At 40.9% G+C, this 12,231-nt stretch overlaps 1 long non-coding RNA gene across 1 annotated transcript in view; it reads left to right on the top strand.

Moving 5' to 3' along the window:
* Positions 1 to 5,838, top strand: part of LOC148146724 (uncharacterized) — an 82,481-nt gene extending 76,643 nt beyond the window's left edge. The window contains exon 4 of the long non-coding RNA XR_015760384.1: positions 5,333 to 5,838. This is a non-coding gene — a long non-coding RNA (uncharacterized LOC148146724). The remainder of the gene's footprint in view (positions 1 to 5,332) is intronic.
* Positions 5,839 to 12,231: the final 6,393 nt, after the last annotated feature.

Below are 12,231 nucleotides of genomic sequence, written 5' to 3'. Positions count from 1 at the left end.
TTTTCTTCAAAAATAAAAGGGATGGATTGAGTGAGATAGAAGTTGTTGGCAGAGCTGTTAGTGCTGGTGCAGATGGGTGAAAGGTGGTAAGGATCTCGAGTGAGTGAGTAAGCCGTGTAGAGGCCATACGGGATTAGTCGTGTGGGAGGGATAGTGCTTCCCTTGTCCTTACAGTTAGAGGTAGTCATGGTTTGAAAGTACAGTCTAAGGACTCTTGATGAACTTCTACAATGCATGTTGTAGAATATTTATGGTGCCAATCAAGCAGGCTGTTTCAACCTGGTTGGTATCAAGCATCTTGAATGTTGTTCGAACTGCACTCATCCAGGTAAAGAGGAAGTATTCCAGCACACTCCTGACCTTAGCTTTGGAGATGGTGGACAGGCTTTGAGGAGTCAGGAGGTGAGTTACTCACTGCAGGATTCCTAGTCTCAGAACTGCTCTTGAAGTCACTATAATTATAAGGCTAATCCATTTGAGTTTCTGGTCAATGGAAATCCCAAGATGTTGACAGTGGGGGATTCAGTAAGAGAAATGCCATTGGCGGTCAGGGAACAATGTTAGATTCTCTCTTGTTTGTGATGATCATTGCCTGGCACTCGTATGGTACAAATATTGGTTGCTACTTGTCAGCAACCAAGCCTGGAAATTGCTATTTGGGCATGGACTGCTCCAGTATCTGCGGAGTTCCAAATGATGCTAAACATTGTGCAATCATTAATGAACATCCCACTTCTGATGTTATGACAGAGGGAAGGTTCCACAAGAATTGTTTGCATCTTTAGATTGCCTTTCTCTTAGGAACATAGGAACTGAAGTAGGCTATTCAGTCTGTCAAGCCTGCTCCAACACTTAATTCGACCATAGCTGACCAAACAGTTCAATGTCTTTAACCAATTCTATTTCCATATCCTCGTGGGCGGCACAGTGGCACAGTGGTTAGCACTGCTGCCTCGCAGCGCCAGAGACCCGGGTTCAATTCCCGCCTCAGGCGACTGACTGTGTGGAGTTTGCACATTCTCCCCGTGTCTGCGTGGGTTTCCTCCGGGTGCTCCGGTTTCCTCCCACAGTCCAAAGATGTGCAGGTCAGGTGAATTGGCCATGCTAAATTGCCTGTAGTGTTGGGTTAGGGGTATGGGTGGGTTGCGCTTCGGTGGGGTGGTGTGGACTTGTTGGGCCAAAGGGCCTGTTTCCACACTGTAAGTAATCTAATCCTCTTCAGCATTAATAATCAAAAATCTATTAATCTCTGCTTTAAACTTACTGAAAAACTCAGTTTCCACAGCTCTTTGTGGTACAGAATTACAAACACTGAGTATATAATTTCTTTGGTTAGCTCCACTCCCAGAATATGCAGGTTCCTTCTCTTGGCTCTATTTGCTCTGATTTCTTTATAAACATGACTTGTTCTATCCACTCACGATGGTGGCAGTATTCAATGTGAGTTGCAATCTATTTGTTTTTAAATTCCTGCCCTTTCAGCCTGAATGACAGTACCATTTAAAGTTTCCCCTTTCTAACTGGAATTTTTTGCTTTCAGTCACACAATCTGCGATTTCCATTCACTCAGGCTCAGGATTATTCCCACAGACCATCTCCTCATGATACAGCCTGTACCTCTGCCTTGGAGCTGCAGATCTCTGCTGTTCCAGCACCTCTCTTGTCAGGTCTGGAATGCTTTCAGTGTTGTTCTTTGAAAAGGTTTTTGTGTTGAGAGTTCCCATAAGGTGTTTTGGGGTTTGCTGTCCTCATAAATCAGCAGTATCTGTTTTCCACAAAGTCCTCAGGATTAGAACTATGTTTGCCTCATTGGGATGGGTGCAGTGAAGTTAAATCTCAGATCCCACGTTGATCACAATGTTGTGTGCTCTGCTACCCTTTTATTCTAAATATGTGGGTTCTTTAGGGGCTTATGTGGTCTACGTATACAAATGTAGCCACTTTCTTGTATAACGAGAATAGTCTTGTATGGCAAGTAATATGTAGTTTCTCTGCAAATGTTTCAAATTCTAAGAAAAGGTTGTCAAAGTGTAGATCGTGAGAATCTCTTCCCCATCGTGGACATGTTTATGACCAGACAGTATACGTTTAAGGTGAGGAGTGAGTGGTTTAGAGGAGATCTGAGAAGTAATGTTTTCACCAAGAGAATGGTAGATATATGGAACATGCTACGTGAGAGTGTGGTGGAGGCTGGTACTCTCGCAATGTTTAAGAAGCATCTGGATGAGCACTTCCAGTGCCAGGGCATAGTAGGCTATGGACCAAATGCAAGTAAATGGGATTAGTATAGTTTGGTTTTTGTTAGTCAGCATAGACCTGGTAGGCCAAAGGCCCTACTTCTTTGCTGTATGACTAAGACTCTATTACTACATAGACTACTAAGCAGCTATCTTTAGTCTGATTCGCACAAAATCCTATTTTACTCTCCCACCATTCTCATTATATCATCACAGTGGGTGGTACTTGTCATACTCAATTAAGTTTTAACCCTTTCTGACCTTTCCTGATCCATCTATAACAACCACCACCCTCACAAGACCGTTCAGAGATGGGCAATATGTACTGGCCCAGCCAGCTACACCCATGTCCTGTAACAAATAAAAAAAAATTGTTAAAGATTTAATGTGAAGTTACATTGAATATTTATGAAAATCAAACAAAAATGATTGAAATGAAATAAGCTCAAAATAATAACACTGTAAAAAACAGGTAGTGAAAGTAGAGTGTCATTGACAAATTACCACTAGAGTCCAGAACAGTTTTTGATTAAAGGAATTTGGGACTAGTCGCATGCTGTACAGGGGAGATTGGTGTAGATGTTTCAGACATTTTGTGGAAATAATAGAAAGCAAGTTTCCTCCAACTAGGATCTTGCTCTGCCACAAAGTTTTGGATGAAGCTAAAGTGTGTTGGGTGGGAGGGGGAAGTGGTGATCCGGCTGATGTGGATCTTGAATACCTCTCCTGTGCTGCTAACGCGTTTCTGCAACAGATCCTTCAGAAGGAGAATTTCGATCAGCACAGTGTTCCAGAGATTCCATTGATGCCAAGGAACACAGGTTATTCATATTCTGACAAAGTGAGTATTTGCGTCATTTCCATCAAGGGTAGAATGGATATGTCATTCGGGCTGGAATGGTGAAGTAGAAAATGATGAGCTGGCACAAACCACAAACTGTTTTCACTGCCACTGCTAATTGATGGAACCTGATTCAATTCACGCATAGAAACAAATTGAAGTCATTTATTCATCCGGAAACACCACTTTCAGGTTTAAAGAGGGAAATAAAAACCCACGGCCTTTAAAACTGCTGATTTTGCCCATTGTTTCAAATGTTTGTGTGGGCACAACAATGTAATCTGGAATCACTAAATATTACAGTGCAAAGGACCATTCGACCCATTGCTGTATGCCAGCTCTCTGAAAGAGTGCCTCCTCAAACCCGTTCTCTTGCTCTTATTCTATAGGAGTTCTTGAGGCTGACATATGGCAGATAAAAAGAAAAAAAATTCCTTTCTGAGCAATAACATTCTTCCCTTAAATGGGGACAAACATACAATACACCAGTGAAATATTAAATGTAATTTCACATGATATAGTGTAAAACAACTGCACAAGTGCTTGCATTTTTATAGCTCTTATGACATCTCTCCGGTGGGTTGCACAACACTTTGTATGAAACAAACTATGATGAAGCAAAGTTACCGTAAACTACAGAGAACATCGCAACCATTCTGTGTAAGGCAATGCCCCACATAATGGGATGAAAGTTTTGCATTTAATTATCACTTTTCATGACTATGAGACATCTAAACATGCTTTACAGCCCCAGTGAATTACTGGTTGAAGAAAACATAGCTACCAGTCTGTGCATAGGAAGAGCTCAAAAATAGCAATCTTTGTTAGTGACTTCAATTAAGAGATAGATATTTCCCAGGAAATGAAGTAAGGGGACAGGGGTGAAGGCATGGTGGTAGATGAGTGGTCACGCTCTTCAAATATTGTGTCAAGGCTTTTTTTTTATTCATTGGATGAGGGCGTTGCTGGCTAAGTCAGCATCTATTTCCTGTCCCATATTGCCTAGAGGGCAGTTGAGAGTCAACCACATTGCTGTGGGTGTGGAGTCACATGTAGGCCAGGCCAGGTAAGGATGGCAGTTTTCTTCCCTGAAGGACATTAGTGAACCAGATGGGGGTTTTCTGATAATTGACCATGGAATCTTGGTCATTATTAGACTCTTAATTCCAGATGTTTATTGAATTCAAATTCCACCTTCTGCCGTGGCAGGATTTGAACCCGGATCCTCAGAACATTACCTGGGTCTCTGGATTAATAGTCCGGCAACACATCCCCTTTTACGTCCACCTGAGCAAGAGGGTAGGGGCTCAATTTAACATCTTATCTAAAAGGTGACAGCTTTGACTGTGTACCACTCACTGGATTATCAGCCTTGATATTTATGTTCAAGCATGGAATGGGATTCTAATTCAGAGCCTTACAATTTAAAGATGACCAACGGGGTGAATGACCAGTTAACCAGCTTTTGCTGCTACTTACTTATAGAGTCATATAGCTATACAGCACAGAAACAGACCCTTTGGTCCAACCAGTCCATGCCAAATATAATCCCTATCTAAACTAGTCCTACCAGCCTGCCCATATCCCTCCAAACTTTTCCTATTCATGTATCCATCCAAATGTCTTTTAAACATTGTTATTGTACCTGCATCCATCACTTCGTCAGGACGTTCATTCCACATGTGTAAATAAAATTTGCTTCTTATGCCTTTTTTATATCTCTCTCCTCTCACCTTAAAAATTCAACCTAGATATTAATCAGGACATTGGGGAGAACTCCAATTTGAACGGTGCTGTTTGTTATTTGTCTTATGTTTCAAACATATATGGATACGGTACACCAACTTCTGTTTGTTCATCTAGAGTGTGATGCAATGCTTTAAAGTGTCTTCTCCATGCATATAGCTCATTTTTCTTCAACTTTGCTGAATTTTTCTAAGTTTAACTTCCAGTAAGTTGACAGCGGAGTAAGATGCTCCAGCCAGAGATCCTCCACTCCATCCATTCTTTTCCTTCTCCCCACTCCTCCCTTCTCTCGGCCTCTGACACCTGGCCCTAAACGCAGCATCGATGGTCAGCGGAGACACCAGCAGCCAGAGCAGGGAGGCCAGCAACCAGCAGCCCAGTGCAAGACCGGCCCAGTGAAGACTGTGTTGGCAGCCAGCGGTCAGACCACGTGGAGGCTCCCTGCACTGGTCTGCTGCAGAGAGTAACTATGATATTTGTCTTTTTAACTTTGTTTCTATTTTTATAGATTCTCTACAGTATAAAACAGGCCCTTCGGCCCAACAAGTCCACACCGACCCCTCCGAAGTGTAACCCACCCAGACCCATTCCCCTACCCAATTACTCTACATTTACCCCTGACTAATGCACCTAACCTACACATCCCTGAACACTATGGGCAATTTAGCATGGCCAATTCACCAAACCTGCACATCTTTGGATTGTGGGAGGAAACCAGAGCACCCAGAGGAAACCCACGCAGACACAGGAAGAATGTGCAAGCTCCAAACAGACAGTTGCCCGAGGCTGGAATCAAACCCGGGACCCTGGTGCTGTGAGGTAGAAGTGCTAACCAGCGAGCCACCATGCCGCCAAACAGTGTTTTTTTTCTGATCTTTTGTGTATAGCTGTAATGTCACTTTTTTTCTTCTTTCCTCTATCCTGTAACTAAGGATTGCACCTAAGTACCTTTGTACCTAAGATGGCGCTGTAAGTGACAACGTATAAACTTTTCACTGTACTCATTTGAGTACAGTGACAATAAAGTTAATTCAATTCAACTCAATTCAATTAACCAATCACAGACAGAGAGTAGCAAGCAATCAACAGACACACAAGCACTACACTAACAGATTGCTACTGTGGATACAAACAACAGCCAGAATACCCTCAGAACTTTTCCTGTTACAAATTTGCTGGCAATTTGCAAATATTCTCAGGAAATTCCAAACACTTTTATTATTTACTTTGTCTTAGCTCGGTATTATGTGTGTAAGGGAGAAGCAAGGGTAGAAGGAAGGACAATGGGAAGGGATTTTGATCCTGAGGATGTTGTTTTTCCTTCAGGCTTCAAAATGAAACTTCCAAAAAAATGTAATTATCCTTTGGCTAATGGCCTCTTGCTCTGCTGAATTTATTCCACTTCAACCCAAGGTAATTCACCTCCACCCTCTCAAGGGGCAACTGTGGTGGGGGGTAAGCGGGCTAGTCCAGCTAGGAGTGCCCATGTCGTAGAAGTGAATTTTTAAAAACTGGTCCCATTGGTCAAAGGGTTCTTAAAGCAAGCACCACCATATGTAAGGGGCCTAACTCCTGAACTCAGTTGCCTTAACCAGTGTCTGAAAATTGCCTTGGCCCAATAAATTCTAATTCTTCATTTTTGTTTAACAACTGGTGAAAATGATTCTATTCTTTGGAATGCAGCAATGATATTATAATACACCTCTGGCTATTAGGCTTAGGCCATGGACTTCAATAACAACATCAAACTATGTTGCAGCGAAGCATTTATTGCCCATTATTAATTGCCCTTGAGAACTTGGTTGTGAGGCTGCTGGAGAACTGCTTTCTCAATGGAGATAGTAACAAAAAAAAACTAATCCTATTGTCAGGAGGGTCAGTTACACAAAGGACACAGATTCCAGGTTGAAGATTTAGAGGCGGGGTAGGAAGGATGATTTTATGTAGAGGAGTAGTTGTGACCTGGAATGCATTGTTTGAAGGATGTGGAATCAGATTTATTAGACACTCTCAAAAGGAATAAATTCTTGGATAATGAAAAAGCAAAGCAATGAAATTGATTAAATTGGATAGCTGTTACAAAGGCAAGATGGCGTGTTCAGTTTGATTCTATTCCATACAATTTTCAAAGATAAGTGAACGTGGATATAAGTATGGGTCACCTGCTCAAGCTGAAATATTTCCGAATATGTGTGCCTTAATACAAATAGACTCACCTGACCAGAGTTCCACCACTAGCAGCCAAAAAGGATCTGGGAGCACAGGGCTGACAGCTGAAGTGGTGTGCGATAATCTATCATTGGGTTCTCTTAGCTATTTCCCACTGATTTCAGATCAGAACTTGCACAACAGTACTGAATTTACACCGGTAAGCTGCTGAAATGATTGTAGTCAGGGCAGTAATATAAATATCACTGTGAGAGCTAAGCAACCACAAGTTTCATGCAGTGTAGCTGGACTAATTGAAGCGGTGAATCTTACAAAAAATCATTGCCTGCTAAATAAGTTTAAGACAGTAAATTTGCCATTGATCTCTGTTTCTGATTACACTGATGGGATTAGTGTAGGTCACTCATCATCCAGTCTCCTGTCAGAAACAAATCTGATTTGTTGCCCACTTTGTTGGAGCAACACATTTAACAGTTCAGCAGCCTGCTGAAATCAGAAAGACAATTTTGTATTAATGCTGGTTTGAAGGGGACAGGCAGAAGAAGTTTTACCTCCGTTGAGTAATGTGACAGTGCTTATTTTGTGCAGTGCACGCTGTGTGCTTTTCCCATGTGCAGTTGTTTTATCTCAACCCCTCTGAGTGATGTCTGGCTGTGAGTTTCATGGATTTGTGGGTCAGTTATAACAGACATACTAGGTCTCATGTCAAAGGTCATAGTGTTGGAGGTCATTGACCCCACCACCAAAGAGACAGCTTGCCAAGAGGTTGAATACATTCCGCCTCATGCACCTTTCATTGCACATTCCCCCTTGCTGAGTCCTTTTCACACTTTGCTAATAAACTCTCTCGTATTTGAATGATGTTTGAAAATAATGATGTTCACACCACATTAAGAGTATCCCATCTGCACCAAATGTAAAAAGCAACACCTCACATTTGAAATATGAACACTCCTTAAAGAGGACACATTTCCCACAATCTTCTCCTGCTTCAGTGAAGACTTCCCTTGTCATTAAATCCTGGGGTGGGATGGCAGGGTTGTAGGCCAATGTGAAATTAAAATCTAAGCACATGTGACACACTGTAAGCCAAAGAAACAGACACAAGTAAGTGAACTGATATTTAACAATTGCACTCTGTAGTAGTAGCAGTGGAAATCAACCCCCTTAAATTGAAACAGTACAATGACCAAAATTTTCCAAGTTCCTAACTTTTATCATTAAAAAAGTTATAAGACCATTAGACATAGGAGCAGAAATTAGGCCATTCAGCCTGTTGAGTCTACTCTGCCATTCAGTCATGGCTGATATGTTTCTGAATCCCATTCTCCTGCTTTCTTCCCGAAACCCGATCACCTTAATACTCAAGAACCCTATCTATCTTGGTCTTAAATGACCCAACCTCCACAGCCTTCTGTGGTAATGTACTCCATAGATTCACCACTCTCCAGCTGACAAAGTTCCTCTTTATCTCCATTCTAAGGTCTTCCCTTTACTCTAAGTTTATGCCCTCAGGTCCTAGTCTCTCCTACCAATGGAAACATCTCCCAAAGATCTACTTTGTCCAGGCCATTCAGTATTCTAAATGTTTCAATTAGATCCCCCCCCACCCCCATTCTTCTAAACTCCATTGAGTAGAAATCCAGAGTCCTCAAACATTCCTCATATGTTAAGCTTTTCATTCCTGGGAACATTCTCATGAACCTCCTCTGAACACACTCCAGGGCCAGTACATCCTTCCTGAGATATGGGGCCCAAAACTGCGCACAATACTCCAAATGTGGTCTGACCACATATTTGTTTACTTTTTCAAAATTACACATAAAATGTTTCAATTGACCATTTCTTGGGGTAGAGTCCCTGTCGTGCATATTAACTAACCTATCGATTACAACTGCCTGCATAGATCCTTTTTAATCAACTGGTTCATATATGTCATGATACACCTGTTGGGAAGGTGGGAACTAAACCAAAGCATTTTGACCCAGAGTCATAGTGTTGGAGGGCACCACCTCTGCTCCACAAGAACCTTCACAGACACCTGAAAGTTAATGTTCATAAAATTACCTTCAGTCTGTCCTAATTCAAGTGATCTAACCATTTAATCTTAGGGTTCGATTCCCAATTTTGCTCCACTGTTTAAATTGATGAGTTCAAATTGTTACATCATTTTATGTCTTGAATACTGTGAGCAGTTTTGGTCTCCCTACTTAAGGAAGGATGTAAATGCATTGGAGGTGGTTCAAAAGAGGTTTACTCAATTGATGCCTGCTATGAGTTAGTTGTGTTATGAAGATAGGTTGGGCAGTCTGGGCTTGTTTCCACTGGTGTTTAGAAGAGTGAGAGGTATCTTGACTGGAAAAGTATAAGTTCTTGAATGATCATGACAAGGTGAACATGGAAAAGGTGTTGCCCCTTGTGGATGAACTAGGGACACTTTTAGTGTTATGGTTGCCCTTTTAGAGTAGAGATGTGAAGAATACTTTTTTCACAAAGGATTGCGCGATTTTAGAACTCAGCTTCAGAAGAAAATGGAAGGGGCTTATTGATGGCACTGGACACACACCCACAGGACTGAGGTGGCTAGCATTCCCCCTACTGCTTAAATCAGAGAATGTTGTAGATACAACACATGATGAGTTTCAGTAATTTATTTAAAAACTTGCCACATCTTCCCCAGTCTCTGTGGTTTAAAGCAATACTTTTTCCCATTTTAAAGTCCACAGCTCAATAAATTAAAGCAGTTTTTATACTGAACATTTTTAAGGCAATGATGGATAAATTCCTGGAGAAAGTGAGCACTGCAGATGTTGGAGATCAGAGTCAAAAAGTGTGGTGCTGGAAAAACACAGCAGGTCAGGCAACATCTGAGGGGCAGGAGAGTCGATGTTTCAGGCATAAGCCCTTCATCAGGATAACTTCTTGATAGGCAAAGAAATCAAAGGATATTGAGAATAGAAAGGAATGTGGCACTCGGAACACAAATAGAGTGGCCATGATCTTAATGAATGGTGATGCAAGTTCCAAGGGCTAAATGGCTTCCCAGTGCTCCTATTTCATATGTTCATATTCCAGTCTACAGTGCAAGGTAGAGATTGGATTCATCAACTTTTAATACACTGCTGACAAATTAGATTAATTTAAATATTATGGGGGTCAATTATTTCATAACAATGGGTTTGTTTAATATTACCAGCTATTTCAACAATAAATCAGAGAAATCCCAGAATAAGATTAGTACGTTCATTATTTAGACACTAATCCCAGGTTTGGAGAAAGTAGCTTCAACTTTTACATGACACCAACACCTCATGGAAATTGAATGATTAAACAAACAGATTTGCCAATGAGTTTTCAGGAATTGTCAGAAGTCACATGACACCTGTGTGAAACACGACACCAGGTATCACCTGTGTGACACCTCACCTGATGAAGGACCTGCGCTCAGACAGCTTTTGATTTCGAATAAACCTGTTGGACTATAACTTTCTGTCATGTGACTTCTCACACATGACTGTGGAAGATGTGGCAAGTTTTTTAATGAATTACTGAAATTCATCATGTGTTGTATCTACAACATTCTCTGATTTAAACAGTAGGGGAACTGCTGGGCACCTTAGTCCTGTGGGTGTGCCATTAATTTGTCTACCCCAGTCCAACACTGGCACCTCCACATCATGGCTATTCAGAAATTGACGGAACACAGTGTAGAAACACAGCATGGAAACAGGCTATTCGGCTCAACCAATCTGCGCTGGACTGTACCCTCCACAAATCATTCTCAGCAATCATGTGCAAACCTTCAATCTCTCCTCCCTTATCCCCCAATCCCAGTTAAACTTGCACAAACAATAAAACCCTCATGTTGCGTCTATTTATCACATCTCAAGGGTCCCATTCAATTTGCTGCATCACACTTTGAGGAAAAAAAACAAAATAATATTCTGAAAGCAACAAAATTCCAAGGTCATTGTGTCTTTTCTTAACATCAAACTCGCATCCTGTTTACTCAATAACATCAGTGTCCTCATTGATCAATTTCTGAAAAGAATTGGTGCTCAGGCACTTAAGGATTGATTTTGGATCTTGTATAGTATGGTATACTATGGCAGTCAGAAAATAAAACTCTAATGAAGTACATAGGTTTGACAAAATTGGTAATGACTTTTACGAGCAATGTAGAACCACTTTGAATTTGTATAGTTCCTTTATCATAGTTTACCAATGACAAATGGAGTTACAAATATGAATATAAGTATAGGATAACAAATCTGGACCGACAACAAATCTTACATTTGTTGAATCTTGTCTAAATGATATACATGTTCCCAATGCAGTTCATCTTGCACTCACCAGGGCAAATACAAGTTTACCAAATTTAAATGATCACAATTTATACTAGAAGAGAAAAGGGATCAGGGTTTTGCTATGGAGCAAGTACCCAGGTACTATAGGCTCCCCCCATTTCCAGGTCATAAGTGTCAAGGCTCGAACTTAATGGTTACAGAGAAAGGATCCTTAGCTATGAATGTACATTAATTCTATAATTGCAAACTGGGCATTTAAGAGCTTGAGTGATCGTCTTAATTTGTTTGTTACAGTAAGCATTAGCATACTCAGGAATCTCATCAAGTGCTCTCTAATTGCAGATTGACATTTAACATTTTGTTTTGGGTTTGCTGTCAGCCACAATATTTATATCGAAAGTCCAGTTTTGTTTCTGGTCAAAGGCAGTCCCCTGGACATTCGTAGTGGAAGGGATTCAGCAATGGTAATGTCATTGAATGTCAAAGGGACGTGGTTAGATGGGCAAAATGTAATTAGCAAACTGTACAAGTTTACTTTTAATATCAACAATATGAAAGCTTTCAAGTATAACGCTTTAGGAACCGAGAAAATACTTTACTCTAAATCATTTAGCTCTTCTCTAAAGAAATGCAATTTATCATACTGCCTAGTTGCAATATTTCGTGCTCGGTTCTGTGTAATGATGCAGCAATGGAAAATTGAAAGCTTATTTGTAGGCTTAGCTGCATTTACATTTGTCTGCATTCTGCTGTTAATCATGGGTGAACTATTCACTCACCTTTCAATTAATTCCAAGACTGCAGTGTCGCAGTCAGTTGGACACATCCTCAAAGGGCTCTCATAATTAGAAGACGCACAATTTTTTTTTAAAGTCCTGCTTTTTGTGCTTTTTGACTAATTAAGCTTAAAGAAGCTGGTTTGTTTCAAAGG

Source organism: Chiloscyllium plagiosum, unplaced genomic scaffold, assembly GCF_037043375.1.
Source record: "Chiloscyllium plagiosum isolate Xiang-an unplaced genomic scaffold, Cpla_swu_hap1 HiC_scaffold_19, whole genome shotgun sequence".
Classification (NCBI taxonomy): Eukaryota; Metazoa; Chordata; class Chondrichthyes; order Orectolobiformes; family Hemiscylliidae; genus Chiloscyllium; species Chiloscyllium plagiosum.
The sequence above is the reverse complement of the archived record's forward strand: the minus strand, read 5'-3'. Positions and strand labels throughout refer to the sequence as shown.